This window comes from Theropithecus gelada, chromosome 9 (genome assembly GCF_003255815.1).
Source record: "Theropithecus gelada isolate Dixy chromosome 9, Tgel_1.0, whole genome shotgun sequence".
Lineage (NCBI taxonomy): Eukaryota > Metazoa > Chordata > Mammalia > Primates > Cercopithecidae > Theropithecus > Theropithecus gelada.
Genome location: NC_037677.1, coordinates 62,001,955 through 62,027,764, shown reverse-complemented (window position 1 = coordinate 62,027,764; position 25,810 = coordinate 62,001,955). Strand labels below are relative to the sequence as shown.

At 48.7% G+C, this 25,810-nt stretch overlaps 1 protein-coding gene across 2 annotated transcripts in view; it reads left to right on the top strand.

Moving 5' to 3' along the window:
* Window positions 1–14,380: 14,380 nt before the first annotated feature.
* CHST3 (carbohydrate sulfotransferase 3) overlaps window positions 14,381–25,810 on the top strand; it is a 44,603-nt gene continuing 33,173 nt past the window's right edge. The window contains exon 1 of one of the 2 annotated variants that reach the window (XM_025397695.1): window positions 14,381–14,650. The gene's annotated coding sequence lies outside the window, so the exon portion shown is untranslated. Of the gene's footprint in view, window positions 14,651–20,564; window positions 20,726–25,810 lie in introns of those variants that run through there. The other variant, XM_025397693.1, reaches the window with a different exon arrangement.

The window sequence follows — 25,810 nt, the reverse complement described above, 5'->3', positions numbered from 1 at the left end:
GTCTCTGTTATTGGTTTAAATCAATGGCCCCAGCATTGGCCTAAGCAAAAGGCATCCATTGGTATTGTTGGAGTAGGGGCTGCCTCAGAAGTTTTTCATTATTTAATTTTGCCATGCCAAGGGCTGAATTGCCAAGAAGGGACAATTCAACCTATTATTACACCTATTCCTGTCAACCTATGGGATAGAGACTTATTACAACAATGGGGTGCTAAAATATCTCTCCTATGGATTAGTATAGTAGTAACAATAAACAAATGGCGAGAAAAATGGGATATCTCCCAGGGAAGGGACTAGGAAAAAATGAAAATGGCCAACCAGAACCTTTAGAACTAAAAGGACAAACAGATCAAACTGGATTAGGGTATCATTTTTTAGGAGCAGCCATGGCTGAGCCTCCGGCTCCCACTCCTCTTGTTTGGTTAACTGCCAAACCAGTTTGGGTGGAGCAATGGCCACTGAAACAGGAAAAACTGGAGGCTTTAAAAGAATTGGTACAGAAACAATTACAAAAGAGACACATAGAGCCTACTTTCTCTCCTTGGAATTCTCCTGTGTTTGTTATTAAGAAAAAATCAGGGAAATGGAGAATGTTGACAGATTTGAGGGCCATTAATGCTGTAATTCAACCCATGGGCATGCGGCAACCAGGGCTGCCCTCCCCAACTATGATTCCTAAATCCTCGCCTCTAATAGTGATAAATTCAAAAGATTGCTTCTTTACTATTCCTTTAGCTACCCAAGATTAGGAAAAACTTGCTTTTACTATTCCCGCTATAAATAAAAAAGAACCAGCGGATGAATACCATTGGAAAGTATTACTATTTGTCAAACTTATGTCAGAAAAGCTATTAAACCAGTTAGAGAACAATTCAAAAAATGTTGTATTATCCATTACATGGATGCTATTTTATGTGCAGCTGAAACTAGGGAGGAAAAGGCTGTAACTGCAGCAGGGTTAATCATAGCCCCTGATAAAATCCAAACTTCTACTCCCTTTCAGTATTTAGGAATGAAAGTAGAACAAAGTACTATTAAGCCTCAAAAGATTCAAATTAGAAGAGATAATTTAAAATCCCTAAATGATTTTCAAAATTTATTAGGAGATATTAATTTGATTCATCCCACTTTAGGCATTCCTACTTATGCTATGTCTCACCACTTTTCTACCTTACGAGGTGATTCTAACTTAAACAGTAAACACTCCCTGTCCAAAGAGGCATTAGAGAAACTTCAATTAATTGAAGAAAAAATTCCACAGGCACAAGTGACTCGAATTGACCCTGTGCAACCATTACAGTTTTTAGTTTTTCCTACTAAACATTCACCTACAGGAGTTATTGTTCAACAGAATGGTCTGGTTGAGTGGCTTTTTCTACCTCACAATACAACCAAAACTCTTACTCTGCACTTAGATCAAATTGCTGTACTAATAGGACAAGCAAGGCTGCGCACAACAAAATTAATGGGATATAATCCAATCAAATTACAGTTCCATTAAACAAACAACAAATTGAGCAAGCTTACATTAATTCCCAGGAATGGCAAGTCAATTTGGCAGGTTTTATTGACATCCTTGATAATCATTATCCTACATCCAAAATATTCCAATTTCTTAAATTAACATCATGGATATTGCCTTCCATTACTCAAAAAGCACTTATTGAAGGGGCCATTACTGTTTTTATTTGATGGATCTAGTAATGGAAAGGCTTCATTTGTGGGACCTCAACAAGAAGTTTTTCAAACTGACTTTGCTTCTGCTCAAAATGCTGAACTTATGGCTGTGATAACAGTGTCACAATCTTTTAAACAGGCAATAAACACTGTTTCTGATTCAGTCTATGTAGTGCAAGCCACACAAAATATTGAATGTGCCTTAATTCAAAATGTGACTAATGACCAACTTAATCTTTTATTTCATTCTTTACAGCAAGCAGTACAACAAAGGCATTCCCCTTTCTATAGCACTCATATGAGAGCACATACTAACCTCCCTGGCCCTTTAACTAAACTTAATCAAAGGGTGGATAATTATATGGGGAAGAGGATTTGCTTGTATCTCTCCAGGTAACAATCAGGTGCCTGTATGGGTGCCTACCAAACATCTGAAAATCTATCATTAGCTACAGCAGGAAGACAGGGCTCTGGGAAGAGTCATCTGGGAAGAGTCCAGAACTCCTGATACAAGTGATGGTGCAAATAAACATCTCAGAGATGAAGGAGAAAACCAATAATAGTCATCAGGCAAATTCTCCAACATGGGGACAAATCAAGAAGTTGGCACAGATGGCAAAGGACAACTTGAAAGCACAGAACAAACTAAAGACAACTAGTAACCTGATGGTGGCCATGCTGGCGGTACTCACCATGGCAGTAAGCCTCCCTAGTACAGGAGCAACTCAGAATTTCACTTATTGGGCATATGTCCCATTTCCTCCTTTAATTAGGTCTGTGAGTTGGATGGACCCTGTTATTAAGGTGTACACCAACGACAGTACCTGGATACCTGAGCACATAGATAACCAAGGGCCAATGCATCCTAATGAGGAAGGGATAAAAATAAATATATCCATAGAATATAAGTATCCCCCAATATGCCTGGGACCTGCTGTTGGATGTTTACAGATTGACACACAGGCCTGGTTGGCAGTAGTCCCCAAAAAAATAAATCATGGGCTGCTTTGCATATGATTTTGGGGCATAGTTTAAAATATAATCATTCCCATCCTAAAACCCTGCAGTTCCATCTGAATAAGTTCAAATATAAACAAAATAGAGTTTAGTTTAAAGGTAAGGATGCTTGAACTTAGGAAGATTGTACAGCAAGTAAGGCTGAGGTGTTACAAAATAATTCCTATCGAATCATCATTAATTAGTCCCCTAAGAGGACTAATTAACAAAGATCCCACTAAGGGGATCTTTAAAAAAAATTGCAACAGAAGGCCTTCTTACAGAACAAATGTAATAAACTGATGGAACCATTGGCAATTAAATCATACACAATATATTCGGACAAAAGCTGAGGTCCCTATCATGGAGTCCTAGTGGCACTATTGGCCCTAGTCCAAAAATAATATCTCCTGCCATGGGACAGGGACATTCTGAATTATGGAAATTAGCTATGGCTCAAAGTTCAACCAAAATTTGAGAGAGTAAATGTAACAAGTATAAAGGGGAGGGAGGTAAAAATAAATATGCTCTTCCTTTTCTTTCCAACAGGACTTTTTGGATTCAAAGTTGTGTCTGGTCACCTTTTGTGCTAGCAATAGGAAATGTTACTCTTGATATAAATACACACTTTATTTCATGCCCTGAATGTCATTTGTTTACCTGCATTAATTCAACTTTTAATAAAAATCAGATTATCCTAATAATTAAAGCCAGGGAAGGAGTCTGGATCCCCATGTCTTTAAATAGATCATGGGAGGCCGGGCGTGGTGGCTCAAGCCTGTAATCCCAGCACTTTGGGAGGCCGAGGTGGGCAGATCACTGGGTCAGGAGATTGAGACTATCCTGGCTAACACGGTGAAACCCCGTCTCTACTAAAAAATACAAAACACTAGCCAGACAAGGTGGCGGGCGCCTATAGCCCCAGCTACTCAGGAGGCTGAGGCAGGAGAATGGCGTGAACCCGGGAAGCGGAGCTTGCAGTGAGCTGAGATCCAGCCACTGCACTCCAGCTTGGGGGACAGAGCGAGACTCCATCTAAAAAAAAAAAAATAGACCATGGGAGGTATCTCCATCCATTCATATAGTAAGTGAAATCCTTAAAAAACTTTTATCCCATTCAAAAAGATTTATAGTTGCTCTCATAGTTGCTACAATTGGCTTCACTGCTGTTACTACTACTGCTGCAATAGCTGGTGTGGCTCTACATTCATCTGTACAAACTGTTAAATTTGTCAGTAAGTGGCAAAAGAATTCCACAAAATTATGGAACTCTCAAACTCAAATAAATAAAAAAATAGTTAACCAAATTAATGATCTCCACACAGTGATTCGAATGGGAGATTGTATGTAAGTTTAAAAAGTAAAATTCAAATGCAAGGTGATTGAAATACCTCTGATTTTTACATTACTCCTCATCTGTATAATAAAACAGAGCATGAGTAAGAAAAAGTTAAGAGACATTTAAAAGGTCATACCGGACATTTATCTTTGGATATTGCAAAACTGAAGGAATAAGTATTTCAAGCCTCTCAGGGACATCTGACACTAATGCCAGGAATTGAAGTGCTTGAAGGAGCTGCAGGTGGATTAGCAGCTATTAACCCGTTAAAATGGATCAAGACACTTGGAGGCTCCGTGATTTCAATTATGATTGTGCTTTAAATCTGTGTTGTTTGTCTTTATATAGTTTGCAGATGCAGAAGCCACCTCTGGAGAGAAAGCCACCGCCAAGAGCAAGCAATAATAACTGTGGTGGTTTTGCAAAAAAGAAAAGGGAGGCATGTTGGTAGAAGAACTGAGGCAGGACTGGCTTGTCTGTCATAATGTAAAAGATGGAATTTTTCCAATGTAAAAATTAGAAGATGTCCGGGATCTAGGGTCTAAAACTCCTCATGGCCTTTGGAACACCAAGCTCTGTGCCAAAGGGTGGAAGGCTGCCCTGCTGTACCACAAATCTAAGTCCAGGGCATAAAACCCCTCCTGGCTTGGATGGAATCCAGGGCTCAGGGCATAAAACCCCTCATAGCCTCTGGAATGTGCACAGACTTCGTGTTGGTTGCTCTCCCAGGCTTGTAAACATGTTCTCCATTATCTCAAGCAGCAGAGCATATTCTATATGCGTCAAAGAAAACACTAAACCATCACAGTTATGCTTGATGCACCACTACCTTTCTATCCCCACATCTGCAGGTCCTCACCACCTTCTTCTTTGTTTGATCACCGATAAATAGTGTGGGTTCCCAGAGCTCAGGGCCTTCACAGCCTCCATACCAGCGTTGGCCCCCTGGACCCACCTTATGCACTCTTACCTTGTCTTTTCTCTTTCCTTTGACTCCGCTGGACTTAGTAGCCCCCAGGGCCTAGTGTTGGGTCTGATTACCCCATCATTTGAGAGGGATGAGTCAGTCCTGAGAACTCAGGCAAAGCCAAGTAGGTGGCCCTGCTATTGATTAAAAGAGATCGACTTACCTGCTGCTAGTAGAGTTACCCTGGGCTCCAATGCAGTGATTGCAGTGGGGGCCGGGAGCCCTGGGCCTCATCAGTCTTCAGTGGCTAGGCCAAGGAGCTGTGGGAGTGCAAGCGGTTCTTCACTTTTTGTCTTATTGAAGGGATGGTAGCTCTGAGGAGCAGGGTTGTCTGTCCATCTGTTGAGAGCACAGTCAGACTTCCAGTGGCCAGTCTGCTGGCAGACTGGGCAAGGGCTCTTCGGCACTCATGGGTTGGGACATGCCTGCACCCAGGGGCCTTCTTTGCCGCACTTAAAACAAAGCCCAGGAGGATTGCTGCTATCAGGTCTTTTGTGCCCTTGGGTACCATGGCTAGGTTGACAGATAGCTGTGCTAAAAGCTGGTATTTAGCATGATCTCTTTGGGTTTTGTCTAATTTATTTTGCTGATCCCTGTGACTAAAGACTTTGAAAGCCACGTTAAGGAGGTCTTGTTGTGGGATTTGAGGGCCATCTTCAGCCTTTTTAAGTTTGCGCTGGATGTCGGGGGCAGATTGGGAAATAAAATGGGTATTAAGAACAATAGATCCGGGGAAGGTTCCAAAATGGCTGAATAGGAACAGCTCCAGTCTACAGCTCCCAGCGTGAGCAACACAGAAGACGCGTGATCTCTGCATTTCCAACTGAGGTACCGGGTTTATCTCACTGGGGCTTGTCGGACAGTGGGTGCAGGAGAGCAAGTGCAGCCCACAGACTGAGCTGAAGCAGGGCAAGGCATTGCCTCACCTGGGAAGTGCAAGGGGTTAGGGAATTCCCTTTCCTAGCCAAGGGAAGCCAAGACAGATAGCACCTGGAAAATCGGGTCACTCCCACCCTAATAATGTGCTTTCTGAACGGTCTTAGCAAATGGCACACCAGGAGATTATATCCTGCACCTGACTCAGAGGGTCCCACACCCATGATGGGACTAGCACAGCAGTCTGAGATCTAACTGCAAGGCAGCAGCGAGGCTGGGGGAGGGGCACCTGCCATTGCTGAGGCTTGAGTAGGTAAACAAAGTGGCGGGAGGTTCAAACTGGGTGGAGCCCACCACAGCTCAAGGAGGCCTGTCTGCCTTTTTAGACTCCACCTCTCGGGGCAGGGCATAGCTGAACAAAAGGCAGCAGAAACTTCTGCAGACTTAAACGTCCCTGTCTGACAGCTTTGAAGAGAGTAGTGGTTCTCCCAGCATGGAGTTTGAGATCTGAGAACGGACAGACTGCCTCCTCAAGTGGGTCCCTGACCCCAGAATAGCCTAACTGGGAGCCATCTCCCAGTAGGGGCCGACTGACACCTCATATGGCCGGGTGCCCCTCTTGAGACAAAGTTTCCACAGTAACGATCAGGCAGCAACAAGGCTGTTCTGCAATATTTGCGGTTCTGCAGCCTCTGCTGGCGATACCCAGGCAAACAGGGTCTGGAGTGGACCTCCAGCAAACTCCAACAGACCTGCAGCTGATGATCCTGACTGTTAGAAGGAAAACTAACGAACAGAAAGGGCATCCATACCAAAAGCCCATCTGTATGTCACCATCATCAAAGACCAAAGGTAGATAAAACCACAAAGATGGGGAGAAACCAGAGCAGAAAGGCTGACAATTCTAAAAATCAGAGCGCCTCTTCTCCTCCAAAGGAATGCAGCTCCTTGCCAGCGACAGAACAAAGCTCTGACTTTGATGAGTTGAGAGAAGAAGGCTTCAGATGATCGTAATAACAAACTTCTCAGAGCTAAAGGAGAATGTTCGAACCCATTGCAAAGAAGCTAAAAACCTTGAAAAAAGATTAGACAAATGACTAATTAGCATAACCAGTGTAGAGAAGACCTTAAATGACCTGACGGAGCTGAAAACCATGGCACGAGAACTACGTGATGCATGCACAAGCTTCAGTAGCCAATTCAATCAACTGGAAGAAAGGGTGTCAGTGATTGAAGATCAAATGAATGAAATGAAGTGAGAAGATAATTTTAGAGAAAAAAAGAGTAAAAAGAAATGAACAAAGCCTACAAGAAATATGGGACTATGTGAAAAGACCAAATCTACCTCTGATTGGTGTACCTGAATGTGACGGGGAGAATGGAACCAAGTTGGAAAACACTCTTCAGGAGAACTTCCCCAACCTAGCAAGGCAGGCCAACATTCAAATTCAGGAAATACAGAGAACACCACAAAGATACTCCTCGAGAAGAGCAACCCCAAGACACATAATTGTCAGATTCACCAAAGTTGAAATGAAGGAAAAAATGTTAAGGGCAGCCAGAGAGAAAGGTCAGGTTACCCACAAAGGGAAGCCCATCAGACTAATAGTGGATCTCGGCAGAAACTCTACAAGCCAGAAGAGGGGGGGGGGCCAATATTCAACATTCTTAAAGAAAAGAATTTTCAACCCAGAATTTCATACCCAGCTAAACTAAACTTCATAAGTGAAGGAGAAATAAAATCCTTTACAGACAAGCAAATGCTGAGAGATTTTGTCACCACCAGGCCTGCCTTACAACAGCTCCTAAAGGAAGCACTAAACATGGAAAGGAACAACCGATATCAGTCACTGCAAAAACATGCCAAATTGTAAAGACCATCAATGCTAGGAAGAAACTGCATCAATTAATGAGCAAAATAACCAGCTAACATCATAATGACAGGATCAAATTCACACATAACCATATTAACCTTAAATGTAAAAGGGCTAAATGCTCCAATTAAAAGACACAGATTGGCAAATTGGATAAAGAGTCAAGACCCATCAGTGTGCTGTATTCAGGAGACCCATCTTACGTGCAGAGACACAAATAGGCTCAAAATAAAGGGATGGAGGAAGATCTACCAAGCAAATGGATAACAAAAAAAAGCAGGGGTTGCAATCCTAGTCTCTGATAAAACAGACTTTAAACCAACAAAGATCAGAAAAAAAAATCCTTCAAAAAATCAATGAATCCAGGAGCTGGTTTTTGAAAAGATCAACAAAATTAATAGACCACTAGCAAGACTAATAAAGAAGAAAAGAGAGAAGAATCAAATAGACACAATAAAAAATGATAAAGGGGATATCACCACTGATCCCACAGAGATACAAACTACCATCAGAGAATACTATAAACACCTCTATGCAAATAAACTCGAAAATATAGAATAAATGGATAAATTCCTGGACACATACACCTTCCCAATACTAAACCAGGAAGAAGTTGAATCCCTGAATAGACCAATAACAGGCTCTGAAACTGAGGCAATAATTAAGAGCCTACCAACCAAAAAAAGTCCAGGACCAGACAGAGTCACAGCTGAATTCTACCAGAGGTACAAAAAGGAGCTGGTACCATTCCATCTGAAACTATTCCAATCAATAGAAAAAGAGGGAATCCTCTCTCACTCATTTTATGAGGCCAGCATCATCCTGTTACCAAAGCCTGGCAGACACACAACAAAAAAAGATAATTTTAGACCAATATCCCTGATGAACATCGATGCAAAAATCCTCAATAAAATACTGGCAAACCAAATCCAGCAGCACATCAAAAAGCTTATCCACCATGATCAAGTTGGCTTCATCCCTGGGATGCAAAGCTGGTTCAACATATGCAAATCAATAAACATAATCCGTCATATAAACAGAAACAAAGACAAAAACCACACGATTATCTCAATAGATGCAGAAAAGGCCTTCAAAAAATTCAACAGCCCTTCGTACTAAAAACTCGCAATAAATTAGGTATTGATGGGACGTATCTCAAAATAATAAGAGCTATTTATGACAAACCCAGAGCCAATATCATACTGAATGGGCAAAAACTGGAAGCATTCCCTTTGAAAACTGGCACAAGACAGGGATGCCATCTCTCACCACTCCTATTCAACATAGTGTTGGAAGTTCTGGCCAGGGCAATCAGGCAGGAGAAAGAAATAAAAAGTATTCAATTAGGAAAAGAGGAAGTCAAGTTGTCCCTGTTTACAGATGACATGATTGTATATTTAGAAAACCCCATCATCTCAGCCCAAAATCTCCTTAAGCTGATAAACAACTTCAGTGAAGTCTCAGGATACAAAATCAATGTGCAAAAATCGCAAGCATTCTCATACACCAATAACAGACAAACAGAGAGCCAAATCATGAGTGAACTCCCATTCACAATTGCTTCAAAGAGAATAAAATACCTAGGAATCCAACTTACAAGGGACGTGAAGGACCTCTTCAAGCAGAATCACAAACCACTGCTCAATGAAATAAAAGAGGACAAACAATGTTCTTCCAAACAAATGGAAGAACATTCCATGCTCATGGATAGGAAGAATCAATATCATGAAAATGGCCATACTGCCCAAGGTAATTTATAGATGCAATGCCATCCCCATCAAGCTACCAATGACTTTCTTCACAGAATTGGAAAAAACTACTTTAAAGTTCATATGGAATCAAAAAAGAGGCTGCATTGCCAAGACAATCCTAAGCGAAAAGAACAAAGCTAGAGGCATCACACTACCTGACTTCAAACTCTACTACAAGGCTACAGTAACCAAAACAGCATGGTACTGGTACCAAAACAGATATATAGACCAATGGAACAGGACAGAGCCCTCAGAAATAATACCACACATCTACAACCATCTGATCTTTGACAAACCTGACAAAAACAAGAAATGGAGAAAGGATTCCCTATTTAATAAATGTTGCTGGAAAAACTGGCTAGCCGTATGTAGAAAGCTGAAACTGGATCCCTTCCTTACACCTTATACAAAAATTAATTCAAGATGGATTAAAACTTCAATGTCAGACCTAATACCATAAAAACCCTAGAAGAAAACCTAGGCAATACCATTCAGGACATAGGCATGGGCAAGGACTTCATATCTAAAACACCAAAAGCAATGGCAACAAAAGCCAACATTGAGAAATGGGATCTAATTAAACCAAAGAACTTCTGCACAGCAAAGAAACTACCATAGAGTGAACAGGCAACCTACAGAATGGGAGAAAATTTTTGCTATCTACCCATCTGACAAAGGGTGAATATCCAGAATCTACAAAGAACTAAAATTTACAAGAAAAAAATCAAACAACCCCATCAAAAAGTGGGCAAAGGATATGAACAGACATTTCTCAAAAGAAGACATTTATGCAGCCAACAGACAGATGAAAAAAAAAAAAACAACTCATCATCACTGGCCATCAGAGAAATGCAAATCAAAACCACAATGAGATACCATCTCACATCAGTTAGAATGGCGATCACTAAAAAGTCAGGAAACAACATGTGCTGGAGAGGATGTGGAGAAATAGGAAAACTTTTACACTGCTGGTGGGACTGTAATCTAGTTCAACCATTGTGGAAGACAGTGTGGCGATTCCTCAAGGATCTAAAACTAGAAATACCATTTGACCCAGCCATCCCATTACTGGGGATATACCCAAAGGATTATAAATCATGCTGCTATAAAGACATATGCACATGTATGTTTATTGTGGCACTATTCACAATAACAAAGACTTGGAACCAACTCAAATGTCCATCAATGATAGGCTGGATTAAGAAAATGTGGCACATATACACCATGGAATACTATGCAGCCATAAAAAAGGATGAGTTCATGTCCTTTGTAGGGACATGGATGAAGCTGGAAACCATTATTCTGAGAAAACTATCACAAGGAAAGAAAACCAAACACCACATGTTCTCACTCATAGGTGGGAATTGAACAATGAGAACACTTGGACACAGGAAGGGGAACATCACACACCAGGGCCTGTCATGGGGTGGAGGAGAGGGGAGGGATAGCATTAGGAGAAATACATAATGTAAATGACAAGTTAATGGGTGCAGCACACCAACATGGCACATGTATACATATGTAACAAACATGCACATTGTGCACATATACCCTAGAACTTAAAGTATATATATATGTAAAAAAAGAACAATAGTTACTTCTTGGGAGGCAGGGTCAATGCAGGTATATTTTTGGAGAGCCTCTGAAAGGCGGGAAAGGAATTGGACAGGATTTTCATCTGCCTTTTGGGAAATTTCTTTAAGTTTTTCAAAATTTACAGCCTTATGGGCAGCTTTGTTTTTGTTTTGTTTTGTTTTTTGTTTTTGTTTTTGTTTTTGTTGTTTTTTGACATGGAGTCTCGCTCTGTCACCCCGGCTGGAGTGCAGTGGCACGATCTCAGCTCACTGCAACCTTTGCCTCTCGGGTTCACACCATTGTCCTGCCTCAGCCTCCTGAGTAGCTGGGACTACAGGTGCCTGCCACCACGCCCAGCTAATTTTTGTATTTTTAGTAGCGGCAGGGTTTCACCATGTTAGCCGGGATGGTCTGGATCTCTTGACTTCGTGATCTGCCCACCTCAGCCTCCCAAAGTGCTGGGATTACAGGTGTGAGCCACTGCACGCGGCCTTTACCGTGCAGCTTTGTTAAGGCCTGCAATGAGGCAAGTAATCATATGGTTACAGACGCCCGGCCTGGGTCTGTAGGTTGGTACTCCCAGAAAGGCTCTTCCCAGGGAACAGCAGCGGCTCCTACGGGCTTAGTAGGATCTTGCCCATGAAGATTGTCAGCATGTGCCTGTGCTGTGAGCCACACTCTTTCCTTCTTTTCTGGAAGGAGATATAGAAGAGAGGATAATGTAGAGATCATGCCAAGTGAGTTCATAAGATTGGGTAAGATGTTTAAATTCTTTGATGTAAGTATCGGGATCAGAGGAGAAGGATCCGAGACATTTTTCAATCTGTTGAGAGATTGGAGAGGGAGAAAGGGACATGGACACGGATGGTCCCCTTGGCTCCTGCTACTTCCTGGAGAGGAAGCAAGGGAGCTGGTTGCTGAGCCTGCTGGGCCCAAGAGCAGGTGAGGGGCGGAGATGGAGAGGACTCAGAGTCAGAAGCAGAGTGGTTGGAGAGAGGGGGACAGAGGTTTAGAGCCAGAGCGGGGACATACAGTGAAGGATCGTGATGCTCTGGTGGAGGATCATGATGCTGTCAGGGAGGGGGAAAATTGGTGGGGTCAAAGAAAGAGGAGTTGTCGGCTGGGGCTGTTGCAGGTGTGGTGGGAGACCAGTCGGGAGAGGAGGATTTGGAAAGTAGAGCAGGACTGTCAGAGGGAAGGGCGGTTACGAAGAGTGAAGAAATCCTGAACATCAGGAATCTCAGACCATTTCCCATTGCGATGGCAAAAGTTATTTAAGTCTCTAAGTATATTGAAATCAAAAGCGCCGTTTTCAGGCCATTGGGAGCCATTGTCCAGTTGGTATTGAGGCTATGCGGTATTGCAGTGAAAGATAAGCCTCTTAGAATGGACCTCTGAATGGAGGCTGAGAGCCTTGAGATTGCGGAGGAGACACCCAAGGTGGGTGGTCTTGGGATGGGTAGACTGAGAGGCTCCCATAGTGAATGGAGAGTGGTAGGTAGAGGAAGAAGAGACTGCCAATGACAAGGATGGCAAGAGAGGGTGTCCCCTGTCCTGTGGGCCTTGTCTGGAATACAGGAGGCAGCCGCCAAGTCAGGCATCCTCCAGGCCTCCTCTATTCTGGACACCTCTTTTCTGAGGGGTGATGGAGGGTGTGGGGGAGGAGAGAGAGAGAGAGAGAGTCCTCTAAGTACACCCAGCCAGAGCCTATCCCCTTCCTGGGTTTCGGCACCAAAATGTAACGTTAGCCAAGAGAAAGAATGCAAGAGAGACCCAAAGTCAGGCAAGTAAGTTTATTATCCTGCTGGGCTGCTTCACCCCAGTCAGTCAGAGGAGGCAGCCCTGGAGCTTACAAAATGAGGGGTTCATATGGGGGAGAGAGACCCTGGGGTTGTCAGTTAACTTTACCACATATCATCTGGTGACCGGCTTGCAATATAGGAATTTACAAGAGGATGTAACTTAGGTTTATCCACATTTTTTGTGACCTTCCCCATGCCACCCATTGGGCTGTAAGCAAGTCTGGTGACCTTGCTGTAGCACCTAGATAAGGGTCCAGGAATGCAGCTGCAGAGTATTCAGGGTCAGGGTCAGCTGCATTGTGTGTGTGTGGGGGGGGGGATCCTGGGGCAGCTTGTCCCTAACAGGGTCAGGATCAGTTCTATCTGGTTCTGTATTTGCTGTCCGTCTGTAAATGCTGAGAATGGCAGAGGAAGGTCAAATGTAGACATTCAGGTTTTATCTTTTTTGGATTTTCCTACTTCTCCTGTACAGGAAATAACTTATTGTCTAAACCTCATACTATCCCATTAAATGTCAAGAGTGCTGTCTTAGAGAGGCCTGAATTAGTTCATGACGTTAAGTACTGGAAGTCCCAGGAGGAATGCCCAGCAAGTGGAATCCAAGACGTTCTCGCCTTCTAGGGGACAGGGCCATCACCAGGATTCAGACAAGGAAAGGGGAGGTTTGGTTTGTGTTCCAGTTCTGAGCCCTTTACCTCGTCCCTCCAGAAGCTGGCCTTTGCACCTCGGAGCTGGTGCTGCCCAGCCAACCACGCCATGCGCGGGAGGCCACTGGGACCCCACTTGCCTGGCAGCCCAACCGGAGACCCAGCTGCCTGGGAAGGTACGAAGATAATGACAGGCAGCCCTGGCGGGCCGGGAAGACCCTCTGTCCCTCCCGTTTCCCTGTTCTTGCATTCGGGGAGCCCTGGACTGGCTGGCGGCACAGGAAAGCGCGGAAGGGCAGGTGGGGGACCTGCTACCGCCCAGGGAGACGGTGCTGCGTTCTTCGGAAATCAGGGAGACCGTCCTCCAGCCCCCTTGCCCCAGGCGGCAGCGGGAAGATCCTCTCCAGGCAGAGATGACGGAGAACCCCTGCAGCCAGAGGGTCTCCCTGGCAAAGGTCGGGGGAGAAGGGGGGCGGTAACGGCCCGGGGGCTCCGGCACTGAGACGCCAAGGAGGTTCTCCAAGCAGCCTCCACCCACCAGCCTCGCCAGGAGAGCGTGGATACTTGAGCGGCCCCAAGCGAGACCCCGGGGACTGGAGGGCCTAGGGGCAGCGCCCGGAACAAAGGCCCGCAGAGGGGTCCTGGAAAGAGCGGCTCCCCGGGGGCGGCTCCCCTCTCTCCCCTCCTCTCCCGCCAGCTCCTCCTCCTCCTCCCCTTCCTCCCGCAGAGGCCCGGCCGGCGCGCGGCCAGAGCAGCGCCAACTTCGCCAACGGTTCCCAAGTTGCCGGGCGCGCAGGGGTGGGAGCTGGGTGGGGTGAGGAAGAAGAGGAGGAGGGCTCCCGGACGCCTTGGACGCGGTTCCGGAATCCGCTGCCGCTCGCCGGCTCGGGCCGGAGCGGGGAGGGCGCCAGGCAGGACTTGGCGCCGCTTCCCTTCCAGCGTGCGGACCGGCCCGGCCGCGCCTGCATCCCTCCCGCCTGCCCCGGAGAGGGCGCACAGCCCGGGCCGCGCGGGCGCGGGGGCCACGGAACCGCTTCTGTCGGGATCTTCCAAGAGGAAGGCAAAGTTGCGAACGGATGCTGCCCGCGCCGGACCCCAGCCGTGGAGGGTCGGGGCCGCCCGCGCCGTGGAGCCTCGGCAGCTGGGGTAAGTGCGGCGCGGGCGTCCTGGAACCGCCGCCCGGCCCGGGGGAGGCCGCCCAGCCGGGAGCCCCCGGCCTTCCGCGTCCAGGCGCGCGCGCCAAACTTTGGAGGGAGAGGGGGACGAAGCGGAGGGTGGGAGGTGGAGTTCCCGGCTCGGGGAAAAGCCCAGGCAGGCACCCACAACCCGCTGCACCCGGATCACACCTGCCAGGTACACACAGCTCATCGCCACTCATACCCCGCACATCGCGCAGGCCGATCTGCGCACACCCACACCGGCCAGGCACGTGCCACCCACCGAAATGCACATTCCTGGGAGCGCGGGGGATTTGGCCTCTACACCAGGCACGTCCTCACATCCCTCCCTCACATCCACGGCCTTTGTCTGCTACCCCCGCAGCCCCCAAGGAGAGGGAGCCCCCAAAGCGCAGCGGGCAGGAGAGAGGCTGCCTGGGTTTTGAAAAGTCGTGGCCAGAACCCCGAGACCAAGGGCGGGGGAGCAGACGTTGCAGTGGGTTCTCGGGGTTCTGCAGGAGCGGATTTGGTGTGGAAACTCGGTGTCTGGGTGATGTGTCTGGGTGTGCGAAGCCCTTCCGGAGGCGAGGCCCAGAGAGAGGAGGGAGTGATTCATAAACTCAGAGCCGGCGTGCCAGGGTCTGTGAGCAGAGTGGAAGAGGCTGGCAGGCCGTTGCTGCGCTAGACAGAAGGGTAGTGGCCGTGACAGAGTCTTCCAGGGAAGCAGGGACCCTTCCCCCCAGCGGATGTGCTTCCTCCAGGGACTTCCAAGGGAACTGGATGAGCAGATTCCAGTCCTGGGTGTGGACGGAGTAAGGGGAGGTAAGGGAATTTAAGCCTAAAAGGTTAGGGAGACCAAGGCAGGCCTGAAGCCTTAATGTTTTTCCTCGCACCTGAAATTGTGTTTGGTTTCTGATGCGTGGTGTTCCTGGGCCCCAGGATGTCCCTGGGATTGTCCTGGGCCTAGCATAGTGCCTGGCACAGTGGGCACTCAGTCAGTACTTGCTTGATGAATAATGACACCGGTAATTATCACTCATTATGGACTCACTGTGAGGCAAGCCCAGTGGGCCTCTGCTGGTTTGAAATTGGTCTTCCAGCAGAGAAGGGGACCTGAGTAGCTCCTGGGAGCCCTGCCTGATCTGTTTGGGCCAGTGGCCCAGGTACTGTGTGTTCCACTGTGTCCCGTGGGCTGGCCTTGGGAGACTTGAGCTCATCATTGGCCTCTGCCCCTCTAAGGGCAGCAGGAAAAGCTTCATTTCTGTATCTGGCTAAGATGGGGTTGATGTGGGTTTTGGTAGATGGCAGGCTGTTTGGCAGATTCTGTGGGTTCTCAACTGAAGAGTAACTTTAGATCTGCAGCACAGAGAGGAGTTGATTCCATCAACCGCCCCCCCCCCCCCGCCCCCACCCCCGTCTCCTGACTGCAGGAAAGAGGGGTGGGTACCTGGAGAAAGAGACGGGCCAGGCTGCTGGGCATGTGCTGGGGACAGGCAGAACATGGGAACATGTAGAATTCAGGGGCAGCTGTTTTTCTGCCTGGCTTCTGATGGCCTGGCTGGAGATGGGTCTCATGAAGGTTCTAGGAGCTGTGTTCTGCAGCAGTGGCTTGGCTCTGTAGTGGCAGCAGTTAGAGGGGTGGTCACAGTCCCTTTACTGAGTATTGCTGTGGAGTTTCCCAGAGGAGCAGAGACATTCGTGTTCCTGGAACTGGATTGCCAGTAGTCTTGGGATTGAGAGTGCACAAAGATGTGGGGGCGGCCTGGGCATGTCATCCAAAAGAAATGTGTCATTCCCCACCGCTGCCCCCTTGTGAAGAGCTCTGACTAGGTTCAGTGTGCATTTCAAACTTCTAAATGCTGAAATCAGCAAGGCATGTGGGCGACACCAAGGACTGTGGCCTCAGATGGAAGAGTAGGTAATCTGGGCTTGGCCATCCCCAATTTCAGGTGGAACCCTGCAGCCAGTTCCTTCCCTGTATCACCTTTCCACCTTCATTATGCCCTCTGTGAATCGAGAGTTCTGCATACGTTTCCTAATTATATCATTACATCCTTATGAGGTTAGCATTTCATCTCCATTTTGCAGATTAGGAAACTGAGGATCAGAAAAGTTAAATAACTTGTTCAATGTCACACAGGCAGTGAGAGACAAGGCCAGTATTTGTGTATTTGGTTTTTTGTAACTTTGTGTTAGGTTCAGAGGTACATAAACAGGTTTGTTACATAGCTAAATTGCATGTCTGGGGGTTTGGTGTACAGATTATTTCATCAGCCAGGTAGTGAAGCATAGTATCCAACAGAGAGTTGTTGGGTTTGTTTTGTTTTGTTTGTTTGTGTTTGTTTTGAGACAGGGTCTCTATTGCTCAGGCCGGAGTGCAGTGACATGATCACTGCCACTCACCAGAGCCTCAACCTCCCGGGCTCAGGTGATCCTCCTGCCCCAGCCTCCCAAGTAGCTGGCACCACCATCCTGACTAATTTGTTTGTATTTTTTGTGGAGACAGGGTTTCACACAAAAAAAATGTTGCCCAGGCTGGTCTCAAATTCCGGAGCTCTAGCGATCTGCCTGTCTCAGCCTCCCAAAGTGCTGGGATTATAGGTCTGACCCACCGCACAGGCCCGAGATAGGTGGTTTTTGATCCTCACCCTCCCCACTCCCTCCACCCTCAAGTAGGCCCTAGTGTCTGTTGTTCCCTTCTTTGTGTTCAGATGTATATTCAATGTTTAGCTCTCACTTATAAGTAAGAACATGTGGCATTTGATTTTCTGTTCCTGTGTTAGTTTGCTTAGGGTAATAGCCTCCAGCTCCATCCATGTTGCTGCAAAGGACATGATCTCATTCTTCTTTATGGCTGCATAGTATTTCATGATGTATATTTATCACATTTTCTCTATCTGGTCTACCACTGATGGGCATTTAGGTTGATTTCATGTTTTTGCTATTGTGACTAGTGCTATGATAACCATACATGTGCATGTATCTTTATGGTAGAACAATTTATATTATTTTGGGTGTGTACCCAACAATGGGATTGCTTGGTGGAATGGTAATCCTACTTTGAGTTCTTTGAGAAATCTCCAAACTGCGTTCCACAATGGCTGAACTGATTAACATTCCCCCCAGGAGTGTATAAGCACTCTGTGTTTTGTTTTGTTTGTTTGTTTTTGATGGGAGGCGGGGGGATGGAGTCTTGCTCTGTGGCCAGGCTGGAATGCAGTGGTGCAATCTTGGCTCACTGCAACCTCCACCTCCCAGGTTCAAGCGATTCCCCTGCCTCAGCCTCCTGATAGCTGGGACTATAGGCGCGTACCACCACCATGCCCAGCTAATTTTTTTTTTTTTTTAATTTTAGTGGAGACGAGGTTCCACCATGTTGGCCAGAATGGTCTCGATCTCCTGACCTCGTGATCTGCTCGCCTCAGCCCCCCAAAGTGCTGGGATTACAGGCATGAGCTGCCTCGCCTGGCCAGCACTCCCTTTTCTCCACAACCTGACCAGCATCTGTTAATGTTTGACTTTTTAATAATAGCTATTCTGACTGGTATGAGATGGTATCTCATTGTGGTTTGATTTGCATTTTTCTAATGATTAGTGATGTTGACCATTTTTTCATATGCTTGTTGGCCACATGTATGTCTTCTTTTGAAAAGCATCTGTTTGTGTCCTTTACCCACTTTTTAATGGGGTGGTTTTTTGCTTGTTAACTTGTTCAAGTTCCTTATAGATTCTGGATATTAGACTTTTGTCGGGTGTATAGTTTGCAAGTATTTTCTCCTGTTCTGTAGGTTGTCTATTTACTCTGTTGATAGTTTCTTTTGCTGTGCAGAAGCTCTTTAGTTTAATTAAGTCCCATTTGTCAATTTTTGTTTTTGCCACAATTGCAAAGCCAGTATTTGAACCTGGATCGTCTAACTCCAGAACCCACCCTGTCTCTACCATGCTAGGCTGTCTGCAAGGTCCTTATTGGTTCTCCATGGCAACAGGGAAACAGTCCTGATGCTTCTTACTAACATGGTCCCAGGGCCTCTGCTTGCATTCTTCTTTTTCCACACACTCTGCCGAGCCTGGATTATATCTTAGGCTGTGGGAATCAAAGGCTGAGTGGTACCAGGCTGCTGGAGCCTTCTGTGTGGCTCTGGAGTCAGGAAACTGTGGAGATTTGAGGGGGCACACAGGGAGATGTTGCAGTAATTCCAGTGAGAGATGACTCACTGCTTATCTGAGAAGTTGGGGCAAAGCTGCCACTTGTGACCATACTGTGAATAGGGAAGAAATTGCCAGGTAGACAAAACATCCTCAAATGTTACTATATTTTTTTCCCCTTTTTGGTCCTCTCCAGGGTAATCTATTACCTGGGGAAATCAGCCCTCACCTGACACTTCCGATTGTCATTCACCTGGTGAACACGAGGGGCCATGTCACAGCTGTCCTTCTGCCCCTCCACATGCTCTGGAGAGCTGGACTCCTCAGCAGTGCCTGGTCCACAGGAGAGAAGGATAGGGCAGAACCGCGACAGCCAGGGGAGGTGATAACCACATGCTCATCTGGTTCCCAGCTCTTGCTTTTATACCCACGCCCCACAGGGAGACAGCAATTATCCGCTGGACCCACTTTACAGCTGAGGACATGAGGCTCAGAGAGGCGCAGTGGTTGCCCAAGCTCATGAAGCCAGGGAGCTGCAACGGCCTGGGACAGCCACGTTTTCAGTCACGGTGGTATTTTCTATCCCCGCCCCCAAGGGCCGAGAGTGGTTATCCCTGCTAGGGCAGGGTCCTCACTGCTCCCCCCACCCTCATCTCTGCCCTGAGAGCCCCCAATACAGGTGTCCACAGAATGGGAAAGGCTGGCACCCTTCAAAAGACGCCAGGAGCATTGGTTGAGCACTGCCCAGCCGGCCCCTGCCCACCTTCCGCAGGAAGCCCGCCTGGGTGAGTTCTGAGAGCTTTCCTAGCGCTGAGCTGCAACGAAACTGGAGCCCTCTCGGCCTCCAGTGCAGAGGGGACACGCTGACCAGGATGGAAGTTGGGGGACTGGGTGTGGGAAGAAGCCATCCCACTGCAGGGGCCAAGGCTGTCCATCTTTGTGCCCCTGGTTCCATGCCGGTGCCTGAGGCATGGGAGGTTCTTGGAAATGCGGTCAGATGCTGGGTGAAGCCCCGGGAGGGGCTATGAACGCTTCTGCTGGGAACTCCTAGAGGGGCGGCACAGAGAGGCTCTTTGATGCGACCAACACTCAGAGAGTCTCTGGCTTTCGTGAGGTCGTGCCTCAGGAGAGGAGACACTTCTCCTTTTCATCTGTAAAACAGAAATGATATTTGTCACCTTTTCTTCTCTGAGGCCTAAAGAGATGACAGAATGCTGCTGGTCCCACCCTGAGCCCGTGGACTCCCAGCAGGGTGTGGGGTGGCCCCTGACAGGCCTGGACGGTTTGCTCTGTGCTTGCTGGTGGACACGCTTCAGCCCTCTGTCTCCATGGCCCCAAATCTGGTCTGTGGCTCCTGGGCCCCCACCAGCATGGAGGGCAGGGGTGGGCCCCAGGAGCCCCTGACCACCAGTGACTTCTTGTCTCCAGCCGCCCTCCTTCCTCTTGATCCCCCCGACCCCCCGCCACCTCCTCACAAAGATGGCTGTGTGCTGAGGGACTGTGGCTTCCCTGGGCCCTGGGAAATTTATCACTGAGGTTTCAGAGGACTCTATGAAAAGGATCTGGAGAAAAAGTGTGGAAAATAAACAAGCCAGTTCCCAGCTCAGCCTCTCCTGAATGCCACAAGTAAACAGCCACCTCGGAGGCCAGCCCGGGATGTTCTTATTTGGCCTCTGTGGTTACACCTGCCCCTTCCCCGCCCAGTTCCTCCTCCTTGACTTTGAGAGCCTCATAAGTCAGGGAACACACCCTCCGCTGGCCAGTCCTTGAGCTGCAGGGACGCTGGTGGCCGGACACAGGAGGAACATGTATGTGGGAGAGAAGACGGCCGGGGGTCCCAGCTCAGCCCTGCTCCCTCTGAGTCAGTCCCAAGCCCGGACCCTCCCCAGCAGGCAGACGGTGACCTCTTGGTTGGTTGGTGAGTTTAACTTTGATGGTGCAGAATGATGGGACTTTTCTCCAGTTTTGTGGCATCTGAGAAGCTTTACTTCTTAAACATTGCTTTAGGTTGGATAGACCAAAGCTAATTTTCTCATTATGTCTCTCCAAGGTGGGGCCTACCTGTGAGCAAACCCTCATACGTTCATTTACTTTGTAGGCTACCTGAACAAAAATGTCAGATTTCTTTGCTTTGGGCTCGAGTCCTATCAGCTCAGGGGTGGTGGTGTAAGGTGGCACCAGTGATTTCCAGAAACTCAGGCACTATTCTGAGTGACTAAGTCTGTGGAATAGGAAGCACATTTTCCATCTCTTAATAACTTCGATTTACTTAGTGACCAACTTTAAAACCAAGCACCTGGTGAGAAGCGGGAGAGCTGGGCTTGGCAGTGGAGGGTCCTCACCTTGCATCCAGGGAGTGGCTGAGGGCTCTTCTCATTCTCTGTGGCTGTGCTGAGCTGAGTCTGCAAGCCTCTGGGATTTGGGGAGTGGGGCACTGCCAGAAGGTTCTGGTTCCTGCTTTGTCCTGCTGCTGCCAGGCTTCTGGAGAGGGTGGTTGTGGGGTGAGTCCTGCATTCCGCACATCCACTGGTTCCAATTCTACATATTGGGCTTCCGAAGAAAGTTCTGGTTCATAAGAGGGCTTCACAGCTTAGCCGTCTGCAGACTAGTCTGCAGGTTGATCGGCTTTCTGTCGTGTGCATGCTGTTCCTGTTCACACATGCTGCGCCGATGCCTGCCTGTGCCTGTGCCAGCCCCAGCCCACACAGCTACCTGAGATTTAGCCCTGGGCATCCCCCCCACCCTTTCCCGCTTCCCCCTTCTCCTCCCTTCCTCTCCAGCTGCCTTGCCATCTGCAGGATTCTGGAAAGTGCTAACGTGTGTGAGCCAAACAGTGCTATCCGAGGAAATATTTTGAAAACACCCGGGCCACCCGCTTCCCCACACTGTGACTATGCTGATTTTCAGCGAGGAGTTCACAACTCCAGCCACAGGGCAGGGCTGCAGGTGCCTGGCTTTCCTCTGGAGACTTCCAGGGGCTTGTCAGGGACCCAGAGACAAGCTGAGGGCCTGTCCTGCAGGGTTGAGGACAGACATGTCTGAAGAGGCCCCGAGAATAGGAACCTAGAACCTGCCAGTCATGAAGCAGTGTCAGCCACAAGAGGATGAAGAACCGACCGTGATCTCACAGGTCAAGCACTTGCCTTCTTTTTACCCGGACACATGCTATTTCTTTTTCACTTTTCTTCCTTCTTTTGCATCTGGTGTAGGTGTCTGGGGGTAGCATGCACAGGAAACAATCATAGTAAGAGCAGCTGGCGTGCCTAGCACTACCCTGAGCACCTCCAGGACATCCTCACTGAGTTCTCACCGGAAGCTCCAGAGGTGGCTCCGGTTATTCCCAACATTTTACAGATGGGAAAACAGAGGCAGACAGGCTGGATAAGTTGCTGACATGCCACAGCTGGTGAGGGACAAAGCCGGGCCCAAACCCTGCAGCTGACTCCAGAATCTGCACTCTCAGTACCACCTGCGTGTGCATCTGTCCCGTTGTGGCTGCACCAAGAGGAGAAACGGCACACAGACCCTCATTTTCAAACCGTGGCCAGTGCATGTCGTTGCATTCTGACTGGGAAGCTCTGGCAATGCTGGCATTGCATGGCCCGTTGTGGGCACTACCAGTGAGCCTCGGCCTTCTCCAGGTCTGACTCTGGTACCTGTTGGCTGCCCTGGGTGGGGCATTTTGGATCCTGCATCAGGGTCTTTTGCCCGCTCTGCTGATTCTGCTCCCCTGTGCCCTGACCTGGTCACAGGAAGGGTGCAAATGGCAGCGGGTGTGGTCTCAGTTAGCAAGGGGGACCTGGCAGATCAGGGACTTCTGCCTCCCTAGTGGCCATTCCAGCAAGACAGAAACCCCACCCTGAGTGATGTCTGGCCCTGTGATCTTTCAGTAAATATTTCTTCCCCAGCCTCACCTGGACTCGGTATCCCACGTTCCAAATTGTCCTCATTTCCCAGACACACACACCCTGCTCTCTGTAGCCTTCCCAGCTGCCAAGGACATTCCCTTCTTCCCCCTTTTTCCCTTGGCTTGAATGCCACATTCTCCTGGAAGCCTGGGTGGTGGCCCTCCCCATGGCTGCCCATGGGTCCCCCTCACCGCACTTTGCCCACGGTATTGTGATTGCTGGTTCAGTGATCTGTGGTCTGCACCAGGCAACGGGATCTGCAAGGGCAGGACAGCTGTCTGCCTTGTTCATCCTTGTAGCCCCTGACTTAACAGTGAGTGCTGCTACCTGTTTATGGAAGGAATGAGTGACAGATGTGGCACAGGACCCTCAGGGGGCTGCTGGCTGGGAGGGTGGGGCAGGCCCAGTCCAGGATGCTTCTGTGAGGGAGTGCTTTGTGTCTGGGGAGGGTGGCAGGAGTCATGGTGAGCGGGAGGGGTGGCTAACATGGGCCAAGGAAGGGACAGGAAGAGTGGGACCCGGGCAGAGGGCCTTTTGAGGTCATTATCCCGTGGGTATTGGACTGGGATACGGAGGATGAGCCTGAAACCCTTCTAGAAGCCCCTCTAGTCCCGCCACTAGTCTGTCACTAGTCTGTCTGCCTGCCCTGGATACCAGCTGGTGGCTGGCTGCACTCTGGTCCCACTGCTCAGCCCCACCAGCTTGTGGACAGCCGTTCAACCGCTCAACGGTCCAGTCCCCATCTCCAAATAACAAGGCCTCCCGTGGCTGAGTCGTTTCCCTGAGCAGAGACAAGGAAGTCCTGCTGGCCGGCTGCCTCCCCATGGGTGGGTAGAAGTGTTCTGTGGCCCCAGCTCCAGCCCTCAAGCTGTCTGTCCTTGCAGAAGTAGTGGGGCGCAGAGTGCTGGGTTCTTGGGCGTCACCTGTCCATGTATTGCTCACCTATGCTCATGCTGACACTGCAAGATGGAGGGACTTCCAGGCTGGAAGAGAGGAGACCTGGGTGCCCCAGTAACCACCTTTGATTCCCGCTGTGATGAGTCCACAAAGGTAGACATGAGGCAAGACTTGGGGAAGGCTTCCTGGAGGAGGCAGGCATTCCAGTGCACGAGGGAAGCTGGGCAAAGGCACGAGGATGGGAAAGTTCAGATCGAAGACAGGGACTGGTGAGGAGTCTGACTGGACTGAACTGAAATGTATAGATGCACAAGGAAAGAGAGACAGGCAGGGTGGGCTTGCGGTTACGCACATAGGCTCTAGAGCCAGGCTGCCTTCATGGGAACCCCAACTCCCCACTTACTGGCTGTGTGGCCGTGGCCAAGTAGCTTACCTTCTTTGTGCTCAGTTTTCTCACTACTGGTACCCACCACATGGGGATGATATGGGAATAAAATGTATTTCTATACAAGTGTTGAGAGCAGTGCCTGGCACACTGAGCATCAAGAAGGGTGAGCTGATATTATATAGGTATATGTTTTAATGCAGCTAGAAAAGGAAATCGAGGTCAGATCATAGAGGCCCTTGAATGTCATTCTTTCCATTCACTAAGCACCTGCCATGTGCCAGATTCTTCACAGTCATTCTCACCAAGCGCCCTACAACCCGGCAAGGTTGTTATCAATGTCTCCATTTCACAGATTAGGAAACTGAGGCTCAGAGAGGTTGAGTAACCTGCCAAAGGTCACTCAGTCAGGGAGAGTCAGAGCCAGTAATAACACCCAGGTCTGCTGTCGCTTGAGTCTTCCCTCAAAGTGAAGATTGGAGAGACATGGCAGGGGCATCACAGGGATGAGCCCTGGGCTGGGGCTGCAGTCAGGAGCAGAGCAGGAATGTGGCAACTGTGGGTCCCTGGAACAGGGCGGAGACGGGGAGAGATGCCAGGCGGGCCTGGAGGGTAGGGAGGCCCGGAGGCCACAGCATACAGCTCACCATTCATAGCCCAGGGCAAACCATTGAGTCATTTGGGGAAAACATGACATCACTGAGTCTCACTGTCTGCCGCCCACCTGCTGTCTGCCCTCTGTGGTTCTCCTGATGACCTCAGTGCTCCAAGTCCTGCAAGGGGACCCACACACCCCAGGTCGCAGGGCCAGGTCAGCACTCCAGCTTCCTGCACTGGGTTTCCCTCCCCAGCCACTGTCTCCCACTTCCCCACCTCTCCCCTCCCTGCTTGGGGCTCCTGCCCCAGCCCTACTCATACACACTGCTGAGGCAGAAGCTTCTGGAAGTGGTACTGGGCATGAAGAGCTTCCAGAAGGGCTTCCATGCCAAGCCCTTGATTGGAATTCCGGGCGGGGAGGGGACAGCTCAGAAGCCTGTGTCGAGCTTTTAGAGTTGCTTTTCCTTGAGAATGGTGCTGCTGTTTGGGTGGGATCACTTTTAAAAAGTAGAGCCTGGTAGAGCTACGTGACCAGCACTATGCCATGACCTAGAGGAGATTCCGACTGACGGGCAGGCCCCGCCTTCCTGGATAATACAGTTGAGTGTCTGAGAGTTCTTTCTGTACTAAGCATCTTTGAGCTGAGTACTTTATTTTCATCCACCTGATTGCACAAGGTAGTCTCATTTTACAGATGCCATTCCTGAGGCCCAGAGAGGTTAGGCAACTTGTCCAAGGCCACACAGCCAGGATTCACACCCATAACTGTCCAACTCCAGATGTGCTCTTAGCCACTCTGCCATCCGGCCACAAATGAAGCTGCCAGAGAACCATAGAAGGTGGAGCGTACGCAATATTTGCCCCATAAATTGTACAGTGCAGACAGGAAGTGCAGGGAGTTTTCATGTCAGAGTGTAGGTCACTCCCCCGAGTGGCTTGAAGTCTGTAGATCCATTTAGGAGAACATCCAGCTTCACTGGCTGTGCAAATCCCACCCATGCAGCTGTTTGGGGTGAGAAGTTTCTTTAAATGTCTGTTGACTCTCCTCTCTGGAAGGAGCACGGGGACTCAGGGGGCGCCCGTCCTGGTGTTGGTGGCCACACCTGGAAACGGACTATGAGTCAAGCCAGGGGCCCAGTGCCAGCTTCTTTGGCCTGTCTGTGGGTGCAGATGCCAGCCTTTGCAGCCTCTGCGCCAACTCACAGCTCTCTCCCTG